Source organism: Natator depressus, chromosome 1 (genome assembly GCF_965152275.1).
Source record: "Natator depressus isolate rNatDep1 chromosome 1, rNatDep2.hap1, whole genome shotgun sequence".
Taxonomy (NCBI): domain Eukaryota; kingdom Metazoa; phylum Chordata; order Testudines; family Cheloniidae; genus Natator; species Natator depressus.
In genome coordinates, this window is record NC_134234.1 from 346,241,163 (window position 1) to 346,261,315 (window position 20,153).

The 20,153-nt window shown below is 42.7% G+C and overlaps 1 protein-coding gene across 4 annotated transcripts in view; it reads right to left on the reverse strand.

Moving 5' to 3' along the window:
• The window catches only part of PPP6R2 (protein phosphatase 6 regulatory subunit 2), a 157,507-nt gene that overhangs the window by 108,847 nt on the left and 28,507 nt on the right, over positions 1-20,153 (reverse strand). For all 4 annotated transcript variants that reach the window (XM_074942780.1, XM_074942777.1, XM_074942776.1 and 1 more), the window contains exon 2: positions 2,683-2,822. The gene's annotated coding sequence lies outside the window, so the exon portion shown is untranslated. The remainder of the gene's footprint in view (positions 1-2,682; positions 2,823-20,153) is intronic.

The following is a 20,153-nucleotide window of genomic DNA, read 5'->3' on the forward strand; positions in this document are numbered from 1 at the left end:
TACTGTTGTATCTGAGCACCTTCTAATTATAACATGTAACAAAAAACAAACTTTCCTCTTTCTTTGTGTGTGAGGATCACTTGAAAGGTAACAGGCAGGGGCGCTTGTAAGAGACAGAGAGTCTATGTAGAGAGACTATCTAATGTGAGATGGGTTTTCCACTTAGTTGAATGCTGCAAAACTTTGTCAAAGCATTTGTTGTCTATGGCAATCCAATCAGTCCTCTTCAAGCAAACCGACAGAGTGGTGATAGGTTTCTCCTTATCAAGAGCACATTCCCGCGTGTCCCAGAGGTATCCATTTTAGTTTGCTTCCTCTTCAAAATCTGCATGAGACAGCTTGAAGAGGTGGTAAGTCACCACAGGCTCCAGTGCCAAACCTACACTAATTAAACCAAGTTGATCATCTACTTTTCCACAGATGTAACCAGTGCCATCACCAGAATATCACAATGCCTACAACAGATAGGCAGCATTTGATGTTGGTCATGAGATTTTGCTGTCTAACCTGAGAGGTGACCTGGGTCCAGGATAACGTACTAAAATGGTCTGAGTCCTTCGTGGAGGGATGAACCCAGTGAGTAGTAATAGGGAACTGCAGCATCACCATTAGTCCCCTCGCTTGTAAGGATCAATTTTCAGTCTGCTCCTTTTCACTATCTACATGGAACCACCAGTTGAACTTGTCAGACAACATGGACTCAAATGCCAGTAATACACGGCTGACACAGAGCTCTATCTATCCTTCACCAAACCACTACCACCAAGATTGCCCAGTACTTGGAGAAGAACAGCTGGCTGAAGCTGAACACAAGCAAACCAGAAGTGATGCTTCTGGGCAGAAGAAAGTATTTTGAAGAGCTTGCAGCTTCAGTGCACTCTCTGTTGGTTGAAGAGAGACACCCACAATTAGTCCAATCAGTCCGTAGTATAGAAGTATTCTTGGATTCCTCACTGATGCTGAACTCTCACATGGCAGAATCCACAAGTACTGCTTGCTACCCCTCTGCATGGCTAGGAAACTCCATTCCATCCTGGTGGAAGAAGACCTGGTTTCAGATATTCATGCCTTGATCACCTCTCGGCTGGATTACACCAAGATAATATACCTGGGCATGAAGCCTTCAGCACTTAGGAAACCCGAACTAGTTCAGAACACTGCAGCCCATCTCCTAAGCAATACAAATTACCATAAACATATCTAACTGCCCTCTGCTCTCTATACTGGCTTCCAATAGATTTTCAAATTATGTTCAAGGTCTCAGTCCTGATCTTCAAAAACACTCCATGGCCTGAGCCCAGGACTTCTAAAAGACCATCTAAAGCACTAGGATGAAGACTGGGGGAAACAACTATGGTTCTCTCGTACAATGGAATTCTCAATAATAAAGAGTAAAGCTTATCTATGCAAAAGAGAGAACCTTCTCTGGGAGATGTCTGAGACTGTGGAATGAACGCCCCTAGGAACAAAGGGCCATCGGAACCTCATAACTTTCTGCTCCACGTTTCTTTGATGTTGTTTTCTCTAACGTGAACACACAGCAAGAGGTACATTTAAAAAACAAAAAAACCACACTACCAAAACAAGACATTCCACTGCACACAACTCTCCTTCTGGGTAGAGGATAAAAGAACAACACAGGACAGATGTGTAGTCACATTGCTTAATGCACTACTGGAACACGCTCAGACACTATGGTCTAGTCTATATACAACCTATATAGACTAGACAAGACAGATCAGCTGGCTCAGACTGAATACTAGCAAGACCAAGTAAATGCTGGTCAGAAGGGAGTTAAATCCCCTGGAGTGGGAGAAAATAATCACAGCAGCAAGCCGACACACTCTATTGATCAAGGGCAATAAGAAGGAACTTCGGGGCCGGGGCGGTGTCAACCCTGCCCTTCATACCATTGTGCAGCAGCCCAAGGATGCTAAGGGGACATGCATCACACCTCAGAAGGAATGGACATGCAATCACTCGAAGAAGAAACATGCCTTATGGTGACTGAGCTCCTTGCGTCTATCTAGCTTAACCTCTCTGACCTGATGACAGTCTATGAGTACCCACATGGGGAATAAAAATGGGATAATATGCTTTTCAATTTAGTAGACAAAGGTCTAACATGATTCAATGACTGGAAGTTGAAGCTAGACAAACTCAGACTGGAAATAAGATGCGAATTTTCAAGAGGGAGGGCAAGGAACCACTGGAACAACTTAGCAAGGGTTGTGACGGCATCTCTGTCATTGGAAATTTTTAACTCAGACTAGATGCTTTTCTAAAAGAGATGTTCTAGTTCAAAGAGTTCAGGAAAGTCTTACGGGATGTGTTCTATGGAAGTCAGATTATCACAGTGGTACCTCTTGATGTTATCATCTATGGGTCACAGATTTACAGAGTTTCAGGGCAGAAGCAATCATTAGATTAGCTAGAGACTGAGCTCCTGTATATCACATGCCTCAAAATGGTGGCAGAGGAGCTGGGCTTCCCACCGGGATGTTCTGGCAACTGAACGACATTGTTAGAGCCCTCCCAGCATCACCACTCTCATCTTAGCTACCTCCCAGTACAAAATGCCAAGTAAAACTTTCAAGTTCTGAATACTGAGATGCATCGCACAGTTGTAAGTATTTATTATGAAACAAATGAGCCTTAAAGAGGAAGAGTAAATATTCATACCTTCCGTAGAAATCGTTTCAAAAATGAAATCTTCTCCACGGACAGAGAAACATTTGGGTTACAGTTCCTGAGGTGTATTCATCTTTAAAAAAAGAAAACACCTTTCTTTCAATGTGAAGTTTCGCTCCAGTCTCTTTTTCCTGAGAATTAAAGAAAAAGAAAATAGTGTTACTATTCACCAAGGAAAGCCCTGGAAAGGCTACGGTGGCATGAAGTATCTTTTACATGTAACCTCACCTAATGGCAAATTTAAGTTAGACTAAAGAAAAATGGAACTTATTGAAGATGCCAAGTTTTTTGTAAAATCATTATCACATATGAATATACTCCCTTCTATCACTCTACCTGCAACTTTACCATTTAATACTGTAGACAAATACGAACATTTATTCTGGTTTCCGGAAGCACAACTGTTAACAGTCCCTCCCCTCTGCACTCCTTAGACTCAGCTTGTGAAATACCTAGAGTACTTCATTCAGGAACACACTTTGTTTTCCTGACATCATTCTAAAAGAAAGTTCTACGTTGCCAAGGAAACCAAAAGGTCATTTTCCTTGTTCCAAGAATAATTACAACAGAATACATGTATTACATATTCAGTCTGAGGCCCCTATTACTTTGAAGGGACAGCAAGACACTGAAGCCCCGAACTGAATATACAATACATTGAAAAGGAGACTCACATTGAGGAAAACTGTGAAAGAGCTGTACTTTCCTTAGCTTCCCTTTGCTTTTAGTGAAGTTCTGTTTTAACTAGGGCTCTCGATTAATCGCAGTTAACTCAGGCAATTAACTCAAAAATATTAATTGCAATTAAAAATAATTGGGATTAATCACAGTTTTAATCACACTGTTAAACAGTAGAATACCAACTGAAATTTATTAAATAGTTTTGGGTGTTTTTCTACATTTTCAAATATACTGATTTCAATTACAACACAGAATACAAAGTATACACTTTTCAGAGTGGTAGCTGGGTTAGTCTGTATCAGCAAAAAGAAAGAGGAGTACTTGTGGCATCTTAGAGACTAACAAATTTATTTGAGCATAAGCTTTTGTGGGCTAAAACCCACTTCATCAGATGCATGCAGTGGAAAATATAGTAGGAAGATAGATAGATAGATAGATATATGCACACACACACACACACAGAGAACATGAAAAAATGGGTGTTGCCATACACACTAACAAGAGTGATCAATTACGGTGAACTATTATCAGCAGGAGAAAAAAACCTTTTGTAGTGATAATCAGGATGGCCCATTTCCAACAGCTGATAAGAAGGTGAGAGTAGGGGGGGCAGGGGAGAGAATAAGCATGAGGTGCCACAAGTACTCCTTTTCTTCATGGGGAAATAGTTTTACTTTGTGTAATGACCCATCCACTTATTTTTATTTTATTACAAATATTTGCACTGTAAAAATAAAAAACAAAATAGTATTTTTCAGTTCAGCTCATACAAGTACTGCAGTGCATTCTCTTTATTATGAAACTGCAACTTACAAATGTAGATTTCTTTTTGTTACATAACTGCACTCAAAAACAAAACAATGTAAAACTTTAGAGCCTACAAGTCCACTCACTCTTACTCCTTGTGCAGCCAATCACTCAGACAAACAAATTTGTTTACATTTACAGGAGCTAATACTGCCGGCTTCTTAAGCGGGCAGCATTATCTCCTACAAACGTAAACAAACTTCTTTGTCTGAATGACTGACCGAACAGGAAGTGGGACTGAGTGGACTTAAGAGTAACAAGAAGGGCTTCTTCAGATATGTTAGCAACAAGAAGAAAGTCAAGGAAAGTGTGGGCCCCTTACTGAATGAGGGAGGCAACCTAGTGACAGAGGATGTGGAAAAAGCTAATGTACTCAATGCTTTTTTTGCCTCTGTCTTCACGAACAAGGTCAGCTCCCAGACTGCTGCACTGGGCAACACAGCATGGGGAGGAGGTGACCAGCCCTCTGTGGAGAAAGAAGTGGTTCGGGACTATTTAGAAAAGCTGGACGAGCACAAGTCCATGGAGCCGGATGCGCTGCATCCGAGAGTGCTAGAGGAGTTGGCAGATGTGATTGCAGAGCCATTGGCCATTATCTTTGAAAACTCATGGCGATCGGGGGAAGTCCCGGACGACTGGAAAAAGGCTAATGTAGTGCCCATCTTTAAAAAAAGGGAAGAAGGAGGATCCTGGGAACTACAGGCCAGTCAGCCTCACCTCAGTCCCTGGAAAAATCATGGAGCAGGTCCTCAAGGAATCAATTCTGAAGCATGTAGAGGAGAGGAAAGTGATCAGGAACAGTCAGCATGCATTCACCAAGGGCAAGTCATGCCTGACTAATCTAATTGCCTTCTATGATGAGATAACTGGCTCTGTGGATGAGGGGAAAGCAGTGGACATGTTGTTCCTTGACTTTAGCAAAGCTTTTGACACGGTCTCCCACAGTATTCTTGCCAGTAAGTTAAAGAAGTATGGGCTGGATGAATGGACTATAAGGTGGGTAGAAAGCTGGCTAGATTGTCGGGCTCAACAGGTAGTGATCAATGGCTCCATGTCTAGTTGGCAGCCGGTATCAAGTGGAGTGCCCTAAGGGTCAGTCCTGGGGCCGGTTTTGTTCAATATCTTCATCAATGATCTGGAGGATGGTGTGGATTGCACCCTCAGCAAGTTTGCAGAAGACACTAAAGTGGGCAGAGAGGTAGATACGCTGGATGGTAGGGATAGGATACAGAAGGACCTAGAGAAATTAGAGGATTGGGCCAAAAGAAACCTGATGAGGTTCAACAAGGACAAGTGCAGAGTCTGCACTTAGGACGGAAGAATCCCATGCACCGCTACAGACTAGGGACCGAATGGAAAGGCAGCAGTTCTGCAGAGAAGGACCTAGGGGTTACAGTGGACGAGAAGCTGGATATGAGTCAACAGTGTGCCCTTGTTGCCAAGAAGGCCAATGGCATTTTCGGATGTATAAGTAGGGGCATTGCCAGCAGATCGAGGGACGTGATCGTTCCCCTCTATTCGACATTGGTGAGGCCTCAACTGGAATACTGTGTCCAGTTTTGGGCCTCACACTACAAGAAGGATGTGGAAAAATTGGAAAGAGTCCAGCGGAGGGCAACAAAAATGATCAGGGGACTGGAACACATGACTTACGAGGAGAGGCTGAGGGAACTGGGATTGTTTAGTCTGCGGAAGAGAAGAATGAGGGGGGATTTGATAGCTGCTTTCAACTACCTGAAAGGGGGTTCCAAAGAAGATGGATCTAGACTGTTCTCAGTGGTAGCTGATGACAGAACAAGGAGTAATGGTCTCAAGTTGCAGTGGGGGAGGTTTAGGTTGGATATTAGGAAAAACTTTTTCACTAGGAGGGTGGTGAAACACTGGAATGCGTTACCTAGGGAGGTGGTGGAATCTCCTTTCTTAGAAGTTTTTAAGGTCAGGCTTGACAAAGCCCTGGCTGGGATGATTTAGTTGGGAATTGGCCCTGCTTTCAGCAGGGGGTTGGACTAGATGACCTCCTGAGGTCCCTTCCAACCCCAATATTCTATGATTCTATGACTTGTAGGCTCTAAAGTTTTGCATTATACAAAAAATAACTACATTCAAAAATAAAACATAATTCTACATCTGTAAGTTCAACTTTCATGATAAAGAGATTGTATTACAGTACTTGTATGCGGTGAATTGAAAAATACTATTTCTTTTGTTTTTATAGAACAAATATTTGTAATCAAAAATAAAGTGAGCACTGTACACTTTGTGTTGTGTTATAGTTAAAATCAATATATTTGAAAATGTAGAAAACATCCAAAATATTTAAATAAATGGTATTCTATTATTGTTTAACAGTGCGATTAATTGCAATTAATTTTTTTCAATCACGATTAATTTTTTTTAATCACTTGACAACCCTAGCGTTAACAAGATATTTTTACACAATACAGGGTCTTCTCGTCGGATCCTGAAGTAAGTTTCCAATCTTGTGTTTAAGACTAAACTGAAGTGCAACATTAACAATGAACATGCCTTGAGAAACTTTATGTATATATCCCCCCTTCAGTACCACACGCATGAAAAATGGGCATTTGATAGAAGCATTAGACAAGTACTCTAACATCTAGACAGTATTTCAAACTAGAATTTCAAAATCTATGGAAAGCATGAGGAGTCTACAACTCATATAGCACTCAAGGAAAAAGTACTATACTTTCTCACCTTCCCCATCCTGAGTTACTTATGAATTCACAAATTTTAATAATTCTGACAAAGTGGGTTATAGCCCACGAAAGCTTATGCCCAAATAAATTTTTTTAATCTCTAAGGTGCCACAAGGACTCCTCGTTGTTTTCACAGAAGTACAGGGAGTCCTCAGACTTACGACGCCTGACTTAGGTCAGACGCCACTTACAACGCTTTTCAATTGACTGCCCGTTTCCGCCCCCCCCCCCCCCCCCCGACACCTGTTTCGCCCTTACAACGCTCAATTTGCATAAAGTTCGCTTGAAATCACTTCCTGGTTGTGTTATTCTGGTATGGAGCTGGAAGGGGTCGCTTCTCATTGGCTTTGAGGCAGCAGGGTAGCTTGTTGCCAGGTAGGGTTGCTGCTTGTTTCTGATTGGCTCTCGGCCTAGTCTCAGCCAATCAGAAAGCTTGAACAGTGATTGGCTGAGGCTCAGCATGTGTACTGTTCTCCCTGGCTTTCTGAGCCTGTGTTGCTGGCATTCTGAGCAGCCATATGTGAGTTTATATGTTTATTTGCCTGCTGTTTACAAAATACAGTGTGCAGTAAATACACTGATGTTGCAACATTTCTCATCTATAATTCATTTAGTACAAAAATCTGGGTTACTGTGGTGAAAATAGTGTATCAAGCTTTGGTTCAAGAACAAATCCCGCCTTCATACCATTGATTCCTATGGGAAAAGTGGTTTTGACTTACATTTCGACGTACAACGCAATTCTCAGTTACTATTTTAAGTCCTTAGCTTGCTATCATAAAATCTCACATATAAGCTAATCTATATATAAGAAAACATATGATGATGAAGGTGGGTGAAACCTCTTTGAAGCTGGTGGGCATGAAAGCACCATTCAGGATAAATGTAAGAATTTAATCTCCTTTTTGGAGTAAGCTGAAACAACAGTAACCACTGCCAAAAACACAGGCCACACGCATGGGCCAGTCAGACGCTGAAGAATGAATGCAAATGCAGGGAGCTAGGTACTGTTTCATGAAAATCCACGCGTCTGTGTGCAGCAGCACACAGAAAGCCAAGGAGACAGCTATAAAAGCACCATGGCGGTGGCCCTGAGAGAAAGCCTAGAAAGATCTTTTGAGGCAGAGTGCTAGCTGGAATGAGGCTAGGAACTGTGAGCAAAGAAATTGCCTCCCGTTTGATTACGTTTGCTTCCTATTATATTCAGAGAAATGGGACTTAGTATGCAATTCTTTGTAAATAAACCAGACTGCATCAAAGAAATACCTGACTTCATTATCACTTTCTCCTTCTAACAGATACAACCCTGAATAATGCCCAATTGCACGGATCAAACAACACTAACAATGTGATGTCACACTAAGCCGTAATGATTCTGAATTAATTAATTGAAATGTCACTATATTTCTCATCTTACCATCTGCAATGGCTGCACTCACAAATATCCAATCAAACTGATGATGTAACTCAGCTATACTCAGTCTTGAACAGCTAGCAAGTATCTTCCTGGTTAGCAAACAGAAGCACCAAAATTAGTGTATATTTAGTTGCAAATCAACATGTTTTAACGGTAACCAACTAATAAGAATAAACTTTTCTTTAGGAAAATATGTAAAAAGCACAAATGCAAAACAATTAAAATCAATTTTTTAAATCTCAGATTCCTTGCTTGCTCACTTAAATCATTATTAAAATGACAGGTTTCAGAGTAGCAGCCGTGTTAGTCTGTATTCACAAAAAGAAAAGGAGTACTAGTGGCACCTTAGAGACTAACCAATTTATTTGAGCATGAGCTTTCGTGAGCTACAGCTCACTTCATCAGATGCATTCGATGAAGTGAGCTGTAGCTCACGAAAGCTTATGCTCAAATAAATTGGTTAGTCTCTAAGGTGCCACTAGTACTCCTTTTCTTATTATTAAAATGGTGATTTAAATCACTCAGATTTAAATCACTCTACTTTGCCATTTGGTCATCACATTTAGAACAGGAACAAACAGAATAACTGCAGACTCTCAACATGACACCATGTTGTGATCTCTACCAGGAATAGAATCACACTAGATGATAAGGCCCTTCAGGCTTTAAAACCTAGATCCAAAATTTTCAAAGATCACTAGTGACTCAGGGTACCTTGAATTTTTGGTTTGCCCAACTTGAGATGCCTAAGGGGGTCTGATTTTCGGAAAGTGTTCAGCACCCACAATGAAAATCAGAATCTCAGGTGTCTCAAGTTGGGTACTCCAAAACTAAATCACCCAAAATCACTAGCCCCTTCTAGACTTCTGAAAATCTTGGGGCAATCTATTAAAAATCTTGGGAAAAAACTATGAAACTATTAGATTTTTCACTGATCTGGTGGGAGGTCAGTGAATTAGCACTGCCCAGGATCCTGTCATTCCCAGACAAATCCCAGAGACTCTTGATGGACACATGCTTCTTACCACCCACGCTCCTTTACTAAAGAATCCTGTACATCTCAATACTCTCTCTCTCTTCCCCTTAAACTAATTGCTCTTCTTATATGAGTTAAAACTCAACCAACGACAGAATTACACTGGCAGAACAGGGAAAATACTTTGACAAATTGGCCATATCCTGACTTCACCAACATTCAAAGTCACCAGACTATCGATTGTCAAGGTGTTGCCAAGCATCAGGTCATGCTGGACTCATACTATTTCTGGATACGCCAACAACACTTTTATCCATCTTTCACTGACCAGACTATGTCCCTTCCTCCCAAACAAAGACAAACATCATGATCTACAATTTTGACTCCTCCAGGTTAGACTACCTCAAATTTCTCTATATGGGATTGAATGCAACCATTTTAAGTTAGTACAACACGTACCATCAGCAATCAAAATAGTTATATTTGTACTCACAAACTCCACACTCCATTTCACAACAGAATTCAAAGTTCTGGTCGTAATATACAAAACATTTACTACATGGAACCTAGTTCTTTCAGACTGCCTTGCCCTCCATGATCCTCCAAAGAGAGTAATGCTCCACAAAAGCAATGAACATAGAGAGGCCCAACTTTAGACTATTGGGGAAGATCCCACAGAGAGTTCTCAGTGTCAGGAAACTGACTGTAAAATTTTTTGCAAGAAGAAATCAGACAAAGCCCAACCCTGAGAGCATTTAGAGCAGGGGTCTAAAGTTCAGGCCCGCGGGGCATCTGTGGCCCGAGAACCTCCACACTGCGGCCCGCAGAAACGTTCATCCGGCCCTCATGGCTGCCGGCTGGTGGTGGGGTAAGAGAGATGCAGCTATGCTGCCAGCTGTCTGCTGCAGGTGCCGCCCCCCGCAGCTCCCATTGGCTAGGGAAGAGGGACAGACATACCATCACTAGTTGCCCGGCAGAATCAGCCATGCAGGCAGCATCATTAGTTGCCAGGCAGAGTCAGCCATGGAAGCAGCGTCACTAGTCCCTGGGCAGAGTCAGCCGGGGCCATATAGCCAGGGCTATATATACATAAGGCCAAGGGAGCGAGGGAAAAGGATGGGAAACAGGCTGGGAGGTGGCATGACTCGTGAGGCTCCAAGGACAGCACAAGGGGGCACGCTGCCTCCATCCCCCCACCCCAAGCGCTGACTTCGTGGCCACTGGGAGCTCTGGAGCGCCTGCACGGAGACAATGTGCCTGGTGCCTGCAGATAAGATAAGGTGAAGATAAGAAGAAGGAAAGAGGTTATTTCTAGCTGTTGGCACTGCAGGTCTGTGTAATGAAATGGGGCCCTTTATTTACTTTTTTATCTACTGTCCCATGTCATGTGGGTACTTTGTGTAGGAGAGGGCCATCTCAGCGGGAGCACCAGGAGGCGCTGAATCTGATGGGAGCCTAATCCCAGTCACACAGGGAGGGTTAGACCCACCCACTGCCCCATCTCTTGAGGGGAGTAGCCATGCGCCTCACCCCCTGCATCTGACCAGCGGGCAGACCATGACTGTGCCTCCTCCACAGCCGCTTTTGTGCCCACGGAGGCTGAGGCCCACCCCAGCAAGGTCCTGCTGTCAGCAGAGCGTGGGAAAGTGGACTGAACACAACTCTCTGATGCCCACCTTGCTGCACTCCTGAAGGTTTCAACTGCTCAGTCGCCGAGGCCAAACGTCAACTAACGGAACTGAAGCATTGCTTCCACCTTAACATCAACTTCCACCTTAACTGAATTGTCTCGTTAGCACTGACCCCCCACTTGGTAAGGCAACTCCCATCTTTTCATGTGCTGTGCATTTATACCTGCCTCTATATTTTCCACTCCATGCATCTGATGAAATGGGTTTTAGCCCACGAAAGCTTATGCCCAAATAAATGTGTTAGTCTCTAAGGTGCCACAAGGACTCCTCGTTGTTTTTGCTGATACAGATTAACATGGCTACCACTCTGAAACCTATTACAAACATTGTAAAGTAACAAGCACAGGACACCACAATTATTTGCAGATCTCATACACCGTTTTGGCACTTTATCACCCATTTCTCCTCTCTCCTTGCCTAGCTGCTAGGAAAAATTGAGGTGTTTCTCTTTTTTCTCTGCATCTTTTAATTCCCAGCCGCTTGCAGAAAAATGGAGGAATCCCACTGGGTCCAGTACATTTTCTCAGCGTTATATGTGGTGTCCCACATTTGTCAGCATAGCTTCCACTCAATACCCATATCACACAATATGCCTAAAAACAGACAAAGCAGTTCCATACAATCACTACTTGCCCTGACTAAGCTGGGGTGCCTCTAGATTTCATCAAATGAATAGACACCAACAAGAGTCATGTAAGAACTGCCATACTGGGTCAGACCTTGGTCCATCTTTCCCAGTATCCTGTCTCCAATGGTGGCCTGTACCACACCTTGAGGGGGAACGTAAACAAAAGGGAAATTATGGAGTGATCCACCCATCTTCTGGTAGTCAGAGGCTTAGGGTCAACCAGAGCATGCAGCCTTAGAACCTCAGGAGGATTATTAATAGACTTTCTATACTTCTGGCTGATTTTCACATACCCACCTATGTTGATATCAGTTTGTCACATCTGCCCATAAGTAATGTTATTTGAATACTGAAAGCAACCTGCAAATAAGTCAATTCAACTTTGCTAATATTAAGATTATCCAACTAAGCTTTCCAAGCGCTAGATACAACTCTGACAAGGTATATAAAAATGGTGCGGTTTCTGTCTATCTGTGCGTTTACTTTGTAGTCCAGTGTATTAGCATTCCAGTATTTACATTGAGAAACTCAGAGATACTTTTCAGCTGAGTGCTTCACTGCTTTCAGGCCAGTTTACAGTGTGAAGTAAGTATGAATTTAATGAGCAAATCTGTAATTGAAACAAGAAAGCACCATAGTCAAACTTAAGTCACACTATGATGTGATGAAAGCTCCTTAGGAAACTGCTTTGAGTATCCACTTATTTTGAACTGCTGTGAACAGTATTTCTTCTAAACTTGCAGAAAACTGAAAGGGGAGAAATTGCCATACATACACATTTTCTGACTATAGGAATATCTCTGTTCTACCTTCCCTATATTTGTTAATTTTAAGTTCACCTATTTACCTGAATCACTGTATTATTGACCTCTATAAAAGCATGTTTAGGACAGTTTGTAAAGAAGATTCTATGCAAAATAAAAGGTGTGCTATATACAGATTATAGAGATCCCAAATGGAAAACACAGTGAACCCATGTGCATGTAGAAGGACTTTTAACTCTTCTTCTAAATAAGTTCTGCTGATGTGGCAAGAACATTTGTTTTTTTGACACAGTGGTGAACTGATGAAACACACTTGGCCTCCTGACGTACAGCTCATACTAACAGTGACCTGAAAATGATTTTATATTTTTATTCTAGACTATAGTGTTTTTAAAAAAGCAACTTCACAGTTATCTTGATGTTAATTTTCATAGCGTCTTCTCTCTAATCCAATTTACATCTGAAAGGCTCTGGAACATTTCTCTTTGTACCATCAGAGAAACAATTTTGCAGAGTAAATGGAAAAAGGGGTTGGTTCCAAATCCTTCAAGAAAGCCTTGGCAGCCTATGGCTACAAAGTAGCATACTCTGGGTCTTATGGTCCATGAATAGCTAAAAAAAGCCGCATTGCTAAGTTGCTTGGTGCCCATTATCAGAGTTATAGGCTTACCAGCAGTAGAAATATGTCTGGCTAGTTCCTACAGCAACCTCTTCCTCTGCACCAACAGCAACAAGAAAAAAAAATGCTACAGATTCTCTGGGCAGCCTGCCAGGTAACCTTAACTTGACAGGAAGAAACAGCAAAAGAATAAAGACTGCTAACTGAAAGATGCCTGTTCTCTCATTTCTGTTTCCTTCTCTCACCCTCTCATTATGTGTCCTTGTTTATAAATTGCTATTCCCCACTTTAAAAAGATCACTATGCACAGATGTGAACCACACAGCACCACCAAGACCTTTGAAGAGAAACATTTATCTGCTTACCTGAACATTTCCTTTCTTTGAGTTAATGAAGTCCATAGATCTGTTACAATGGGTATTTCAGCCTGCTTGCAGGTTAGAAACAGAGCCATACTTGTCAGTCACTGGCAGCAGGGAAATGCCCTGCCCCCTTAAATTTCCTCCAATTGAAACAGCTTCAACAGCCAGGGTAATTTCATTCTACTTTCCAAAATTAGAGACTGCATTAAATATACACTGAAGAAAAAGAACAATTTATCCTACTGCAGAGCATAAGGACAATTTCCCCGATAAAATAAACCTAAATGTTTGGTTGTCAATTTCCATCTCAATTCCGGATGATCCCATTTGTCTCTGGGAGAAGCAAGATCTGTGGAAATTGTTTCAAGGAAAGGAAACATGCAGGTAAGTGCAGAAAAATGTTCCTATTCTTCATCATCCTAAGATATAGATATCTATTACAGTAGGATTTTCATAGCGGTAGGCTACATGGTGGGAAGTAGGATCATTCTTTAAAGATGTATATTCAAAATAGAGCAAATTATATTTCTTCACTTTCCCTGGGCACTAAGGCAGGGAGAAGACTTCCATCAAAAATGGTACTGGCTAAAGATTGGATGACCAATATGCAGAATCTGGTGAATTTATATATGGATGGCTACCTCGCTGCCTAGCAGATCTCACTACTGAAGATATGACTCCTCTGCCCTGAAATTGTCAGTACTTTTACAGATTGGACTTTGATGCTTGACAGAAGGGAAAATATTTCTTGAATTTCCTTTGGGCATGAATGATAGGACATTTGTAAAGACTGTTTGTCAGAATTCAAAATACACACTGGGTCTCATTCAGGAGAGTTCCCAAGTTCAAAAGCTCATCTGATTGGAGATAGCAGTTATCGGGAAGTCTACTTTAATGGATAAATATGATGACATTTGCAACGGGGGTTAATTGAGGTAGTGTTGTAAGGACCAGAATGAAATGTCAAGGTTGTATTCTATAACCTGTGGGGCTGGAAACAAGGTAGTTACCCTAAGGAAGTATTTAATGTCAGGGTTTACACATCTTGTCTTTAACATGCTGAGACCCTTATACTAGAGAAACTTTACATTTTTGCTTGAACATTCGCATTAAAGCCCTCCTGGAGGAATTCAAATTCATATGTTTAATGTGGTAATTAAAACACAGACTTTACTTCTACCAATAAAATAAGTTCTATTTATTGACTATTCTGCAGTCCATGGGAGTGATCATCACTTCATCCCAGCATCCATGTTGCACCGATCTGGTGTTGGGATGCTCTCAGAGACCAGAAAGGGGATGGAGAGGCAGCTAGCCTTGTGACTGTGACAATCCGGCTCATTAATGAGTGGTTGGCTTTGAAAAATCTGATTTCTGTATTCACCAGCTGAGGGAACAGAAAATAGATAATTGGGCCTCTATCAATAGATGTGATAGGTTGAAATGTGGAGGGATAATACGAATTACTGGATAAGGCTCATATGAACTCCTGTTCACTGAAGCATGTCTGTGCATGAGAGCAACATTCCTAACAGGATGTACTAAGAACTGGATTTTTGTTTGACTCCACTTTTTTTTCCCCTTTATGGTCATCTTTATTTTCAGTTATCATTCTTCTGAGATGAGGCCTTGTACCCAACAGGATTCATCTTCAGCTCAGAGCTATGATTGATTTCCTTGGAACCATATATCTGTTTACCATGAACACAAGAGTCATAGCCATGACCAGCAGAATTTTCCCAGAAGCCCATATTAATACCACTGTGATTTCAGGAGACCCTGAAAACATCTGTCAGTCTAAATAATAGTGAGTAGAACTTGCTGGGGGGGGTGGAGGGGGACTGCCATCCATATGCAAACTGGGAGAATTGACTATGGAACGGTAAAATGGCCATGAGAATATAAGCCTCCTTTAGGAACTCATTCAGATGTTTCATAGAGAGCCCTGTTAGTTCCCTATTCTCTAAGTTTAGGGGTACGTCTGCACTTACTGGGGATTGAGGCTGCGGCAATCGATGCACCAGGGGTTGACTTAGTGAACACCCGCTAAATCGACCGCAGCTCACTCTCCCGTCAACTCCAGTATTCCACCAGACGAGAAGTGCAAGGTAAGTCAACAGGAGAGTTTCTCCCGTTGACCCAGCATAGTATAGACACCGTAGTAAGTTGACTTAAGCTACATCGACTCCAGCTATGTTAACCCCGTAACGTAGACCTGCCTTAGAAACAGGATGGGTTATATCGCTCTTATCTGAAGTACGTAATGTAGGGTTACATTCACATCCTGTCATTTCAATGGGCTGCCTGAGTTTAGAAATGAGACAAAATTGTGCTTGTGATTCTTGCAACGCTCCGGAGAATAACCCTCTCTCGACAATGCCCAGTGACCTCACTCTGGCCAAAGTTGTAGGTTCCCCAGCTGAAAGACCCTGGCACCATTCAGGGGTTTAACTCTAAATAGGGCTGGTTGCAAGTCATGTGAATTACTCTGAGGCAATTGAGGGCAACTACAGTAGAACCTCAAGAGTTACAAACTCCTTGGAAATGGAGGTCATTTGTAACTCTGAACAAAATATTATGGTTGTTCTTTCAAAAGTTTACAACTGAACATTGTCTTAATACAGCTTTGAAACTTTATTATGCAGAAGAAAAATGTTTTCCCTTTATTTCTTTAAGTAATTTACATTTAACACAGCACTGTACTGTATTTGCTTTTCTTTTTTTCTTTCTTTTGGTCTCTGCTGCTGCCTGATTCCATCCTTCCAGTTCCAAATGAGGTGGGTGGTTGATTGGTCAGTTCATAACTCTGGTGTTTGTAGCTCTGGGTTTCTATGGTACTGACCTTGCCTCAGCACCCTCAATTTGTTCCTCCCACCACTTGCAAAATGGTACTCTCCTGTACTTTAGGGACTGTTTTAACTTGCCATGTGATCTTTCAGTCGTGTCTGGCAGGAGCCAGGATTATAAATCTATTTCTCTGACAGCTCTGGATAGCTTTGGCTTTCCAAAAAGTTTCCCACTATAGAATTACAAGCTGGAAACCAATTTGCTTGAGAAGGCCCCGTATACCTGCATGCAAAGATTTAGGTCCTACTAACTTTTGCACAGAAAAGCCCTTAGGCTTTTAAGTTATGATAACCATATGAGCAATACTGTCCACCCATGCTAGCATTGCCTGTGAAATCATGTGAAGAGCGTCAAACAACACTTCATAATTTTTATTTCTGTTTTTGTTGGGCTCATGTGACCTGAGAGCTTTCACACCCAGGGAAGAGACTGAGGTGACATCTGCCCAGACTTGGCTACCTGCAGAGGACCTGCGGAGTGAGGAGGCTATCCTTTCAGATCTAAAAAAAAGTCTCACTCAGTTAGAAATGCTGAGTCGCTGACCACCAGGGAAGATAACCGTTTCCCCTTGGTAGTAACACCAGGTTCAATTTGGACTGGTACACATGGAGGAACTTTATGGCCTTATAAAATTGAGAGGGGGGAGGGCCAGAAAAAAAGTAAAAAATGGGCCAAGAGGCTCCTCACTGCCTGCTGCTCTTCCACATACGGGCTGTCCTCATCACTCCATGGACAGCCACCATGGACCAGCTGTGGAGTGGCAAGGCAACCTACAGTGACAGCCAGGGTCAACAGCCTAATAGTTATAGAGTGTAGCAACCTACACCAGCATCTGGGACAACACTCCAATACTTTCCTAGTCTTTCAGGTTGGGCAGGAAATCCCCACCCTTCATCATAGTTTGTCTAGGGCACCTGCAGACCTCCTCAGCATAGATTCACAGTACTTAGTACTCTTCCTGGGAATATCTTTTATTATTTGATCCCCATCTCTGATTCAGGCAGCTGGCGTCCCCTGAGGAAGAATTCCCTTTCCCATCCCACTTTGTGCATGCATGAACCCAGAAGAATAATTCAGCAAAGATCAAGCCACAGATCTGTGCTAAATCTGTCAGGCTGGGTGTACTCTGTGAAAGTAAGAAGGGGAACTGGGCACTGATCTTACATATTTATATCCCCTTTGGGAATTTATCCTGCTTCAAAAAGGAGGAGCAAACTTGGGTTCAGATATGGCTCCAAAAAAATTTCAAGTGGTAGCAAGCTCCTGCTCTCACAGAGGCTTTGCTTATTGTCCTCCCTCCTCAACAGGGACCCCATCTGGATCTCTCAGGGAAGTTACTGGGATTGAAGAATGCATTCCCCAGAGGCTCACCCCTTTTCTGTTATAGGGGGTCCACATGGGCCAGATGGTCTGGGATGTCCATAACTATCCCCGGGAGGCCTGTTATAGAGGACGAAGCAGGGGGAGGAGCTAGTTTTGCCAGTGTCTGTGCTGTGTGTAATGCTCTTCATCCATGGCCCAAGAGGAATCGAAGGGAAAAAGGTGGCCGCGCTGTGCAGATAAGAAAGGTGGCCGCGCTGTGCAGATAAGAACAGCTTTGGTGCGGACTTAAGGATCTAGGGCACAATATTTCATCTGGTACACTGACCTTCTGGCACCGCTCCTCTCATGGAAATGGGATGTGGGGGTTGCTTGCCATTCCAGTCCTGTCTGGCTCCTTTTCTGCAGGGAAGGGGGGAGACGTACGACACAACAAGACTGAGGCAACCCTACCAGACCAGGCTGAGGCAGGAACAGAGATGGCTGAGCTTCCCGACAAGACAACTGACAATGTGTGAACGACGCACTCACCCTTCCTTTTGCCTTTGGTTTTCTCCGTCTAGCTCTCTCCCTGATGCCTGAAGAGGCGCTAGCCACTGCAGACTCCTCAAAAAGGGAAAAATCTCCCCAGTAAGCAAATGCAGCCCTGGGACATGGCTAGGAATTAGTCATTACTGAGCCCAAATGGTAATCAGAAATTTGAAATAAAGGATTGAAATTTCCCTCAGAAGAGCTCTGCAGCAGGGAGGGTTCAGAGAGCCATCTGCTGATGGGGAGGCAGATAAAACTGGTGGGAACTTCAAGGATCAGGACACTGGCCTGCTGCCAGGGACCAGCAGATTTGGTTCTGCCCCAAGATGCAAATTAATTCAAATACCCATCAAAATGGATCTGTGGACCTTATCACGATGAAGAATGGAGCTGACCACTGGCATATTTTAAATCATAGTATTGTTCATTAAAAACCTCTTACGAATGACTACTAAAGGGTTCAAACCTAAAAGGTCCGCAGGAAATGCAATTAATTTGCACTGCAGACTGCTGTCTTTAGCTCATGAGTCATTGCTCAGTCAGGCAACTGAGTGTCTGTATATGCTTGTCAAGAGCAGCAGCATCTAAGTAGGAAGCAGGCAAAGCAACAACAGGATGGTTTTGATGAGTAGAAAGTGTGGAGGGATAAGGAGGAACAGTAATGGGAGTAGCCACTTAGGTGCTCCACTAGGCAATATATAAGTACTGTAAGTTTGCTATCAAAACCTATTTGTAAAGGCATCTACTAGGAATGTCGAACCGTATTCCTTGCATTGGTTTGTGCTAGGAGATCTAATCTGTTTTTAAAATCATAGTTAATGAGGTAAAATCAAATATACTTCATGAAGCACAGCAGAATCGTTGCTAAATGTGAATGAATGAAAGCACACTTCTCTTTAAAACCTGTTTCACATTGGAGAGCAATGCTGCAATATTCATCCGTTCCAGTTATGTTTACACAAGATGTATCATCTTCAAAAAAAAATACAGGTCAGTGTTAATTATGAATTTCCACATTCAATCTTGATAAAAACTGAACATAAGGCTCCTCTTCACACAATGCACAGTCAACTTGTAGAACTCTTTGACAGAGGATGTTGTAAAGGCAAAGACTTTAACAGGATTCAAAAACGAAATAAATAAGTTCATGATCTGATGAGGTTCAACAAGGACAAGTGCAGAGTCCTGCATTTAGGACGGAAGAATCCCACGTAGCGCTACAGACTAGGGACTGAATGGCTAGGCAGCAGTTCTGCAGAAAAGGACCTAGGGGTTACAGTGGACGAGAAGCTGGATATGAGTCAACAGTGTGCCCTTGTTGCCAAGAAGGCCAATGGCATTTTCGGATGTATAAGTAGGGGCATTGCCAGCAGATCGAGGGACGTGATCGTTCCCCTCTATTCGACATTGGTGAGGCCTCATCTGGAGTACTGTGTCCAGTTTTGAGCCCCACACTATAAGAAGGATGTGGAAAAAATTGGAAAGAGTACAGCGGAGGGCAAAAAAAATGATTAGGGGGCTGGAACACGACTTAGGAGGAGAGGCTGAGGGAAGTGGGATTGTTTAGTCTGCGGAAGAGAAGAATGAGAGGGGATTTGATAGCTGCTTTCAACTACCTGAAAGGGGGCTCCAAAGAGGATGGATCTAGACTGTTCTCAGTGGTAGCAGATGACAGAACAAGGAGTAATGGTCTCAAGTTGCAGGGGGGGAGGTTTTGGTTGGCTATTAGGAAAAACTTTTTCACTACGAGGGTGGTGAAGCACTGGAATGTGTTACCTAGGGAGGTGGTGGAATCTCTTTCCTTAGAAGTTTTTAAGGTCAGGCTTGACAAAACCCTGGCTGGGATGATTTAGTTGGGGTTTGGTCCTGCTTTGAGCAGGGGGGTGGACTTGATGACCTCCTACGGTCCCTTCCAACCCGGATATTTTATGATTCTATGGAGGATAGGTCCATCAGTGTCTATTAGCCAAGATGGGCTGGGGTGCAAAACCATGCTGTGAAGCGTTCCTAGTCTCTGTTTGCCACAAACTGGGAATGAGCAACAGGGAACAGATAGATCACTTGATGATTACTTGTTCTGTTCATTCCCTCTGAAGCACCTG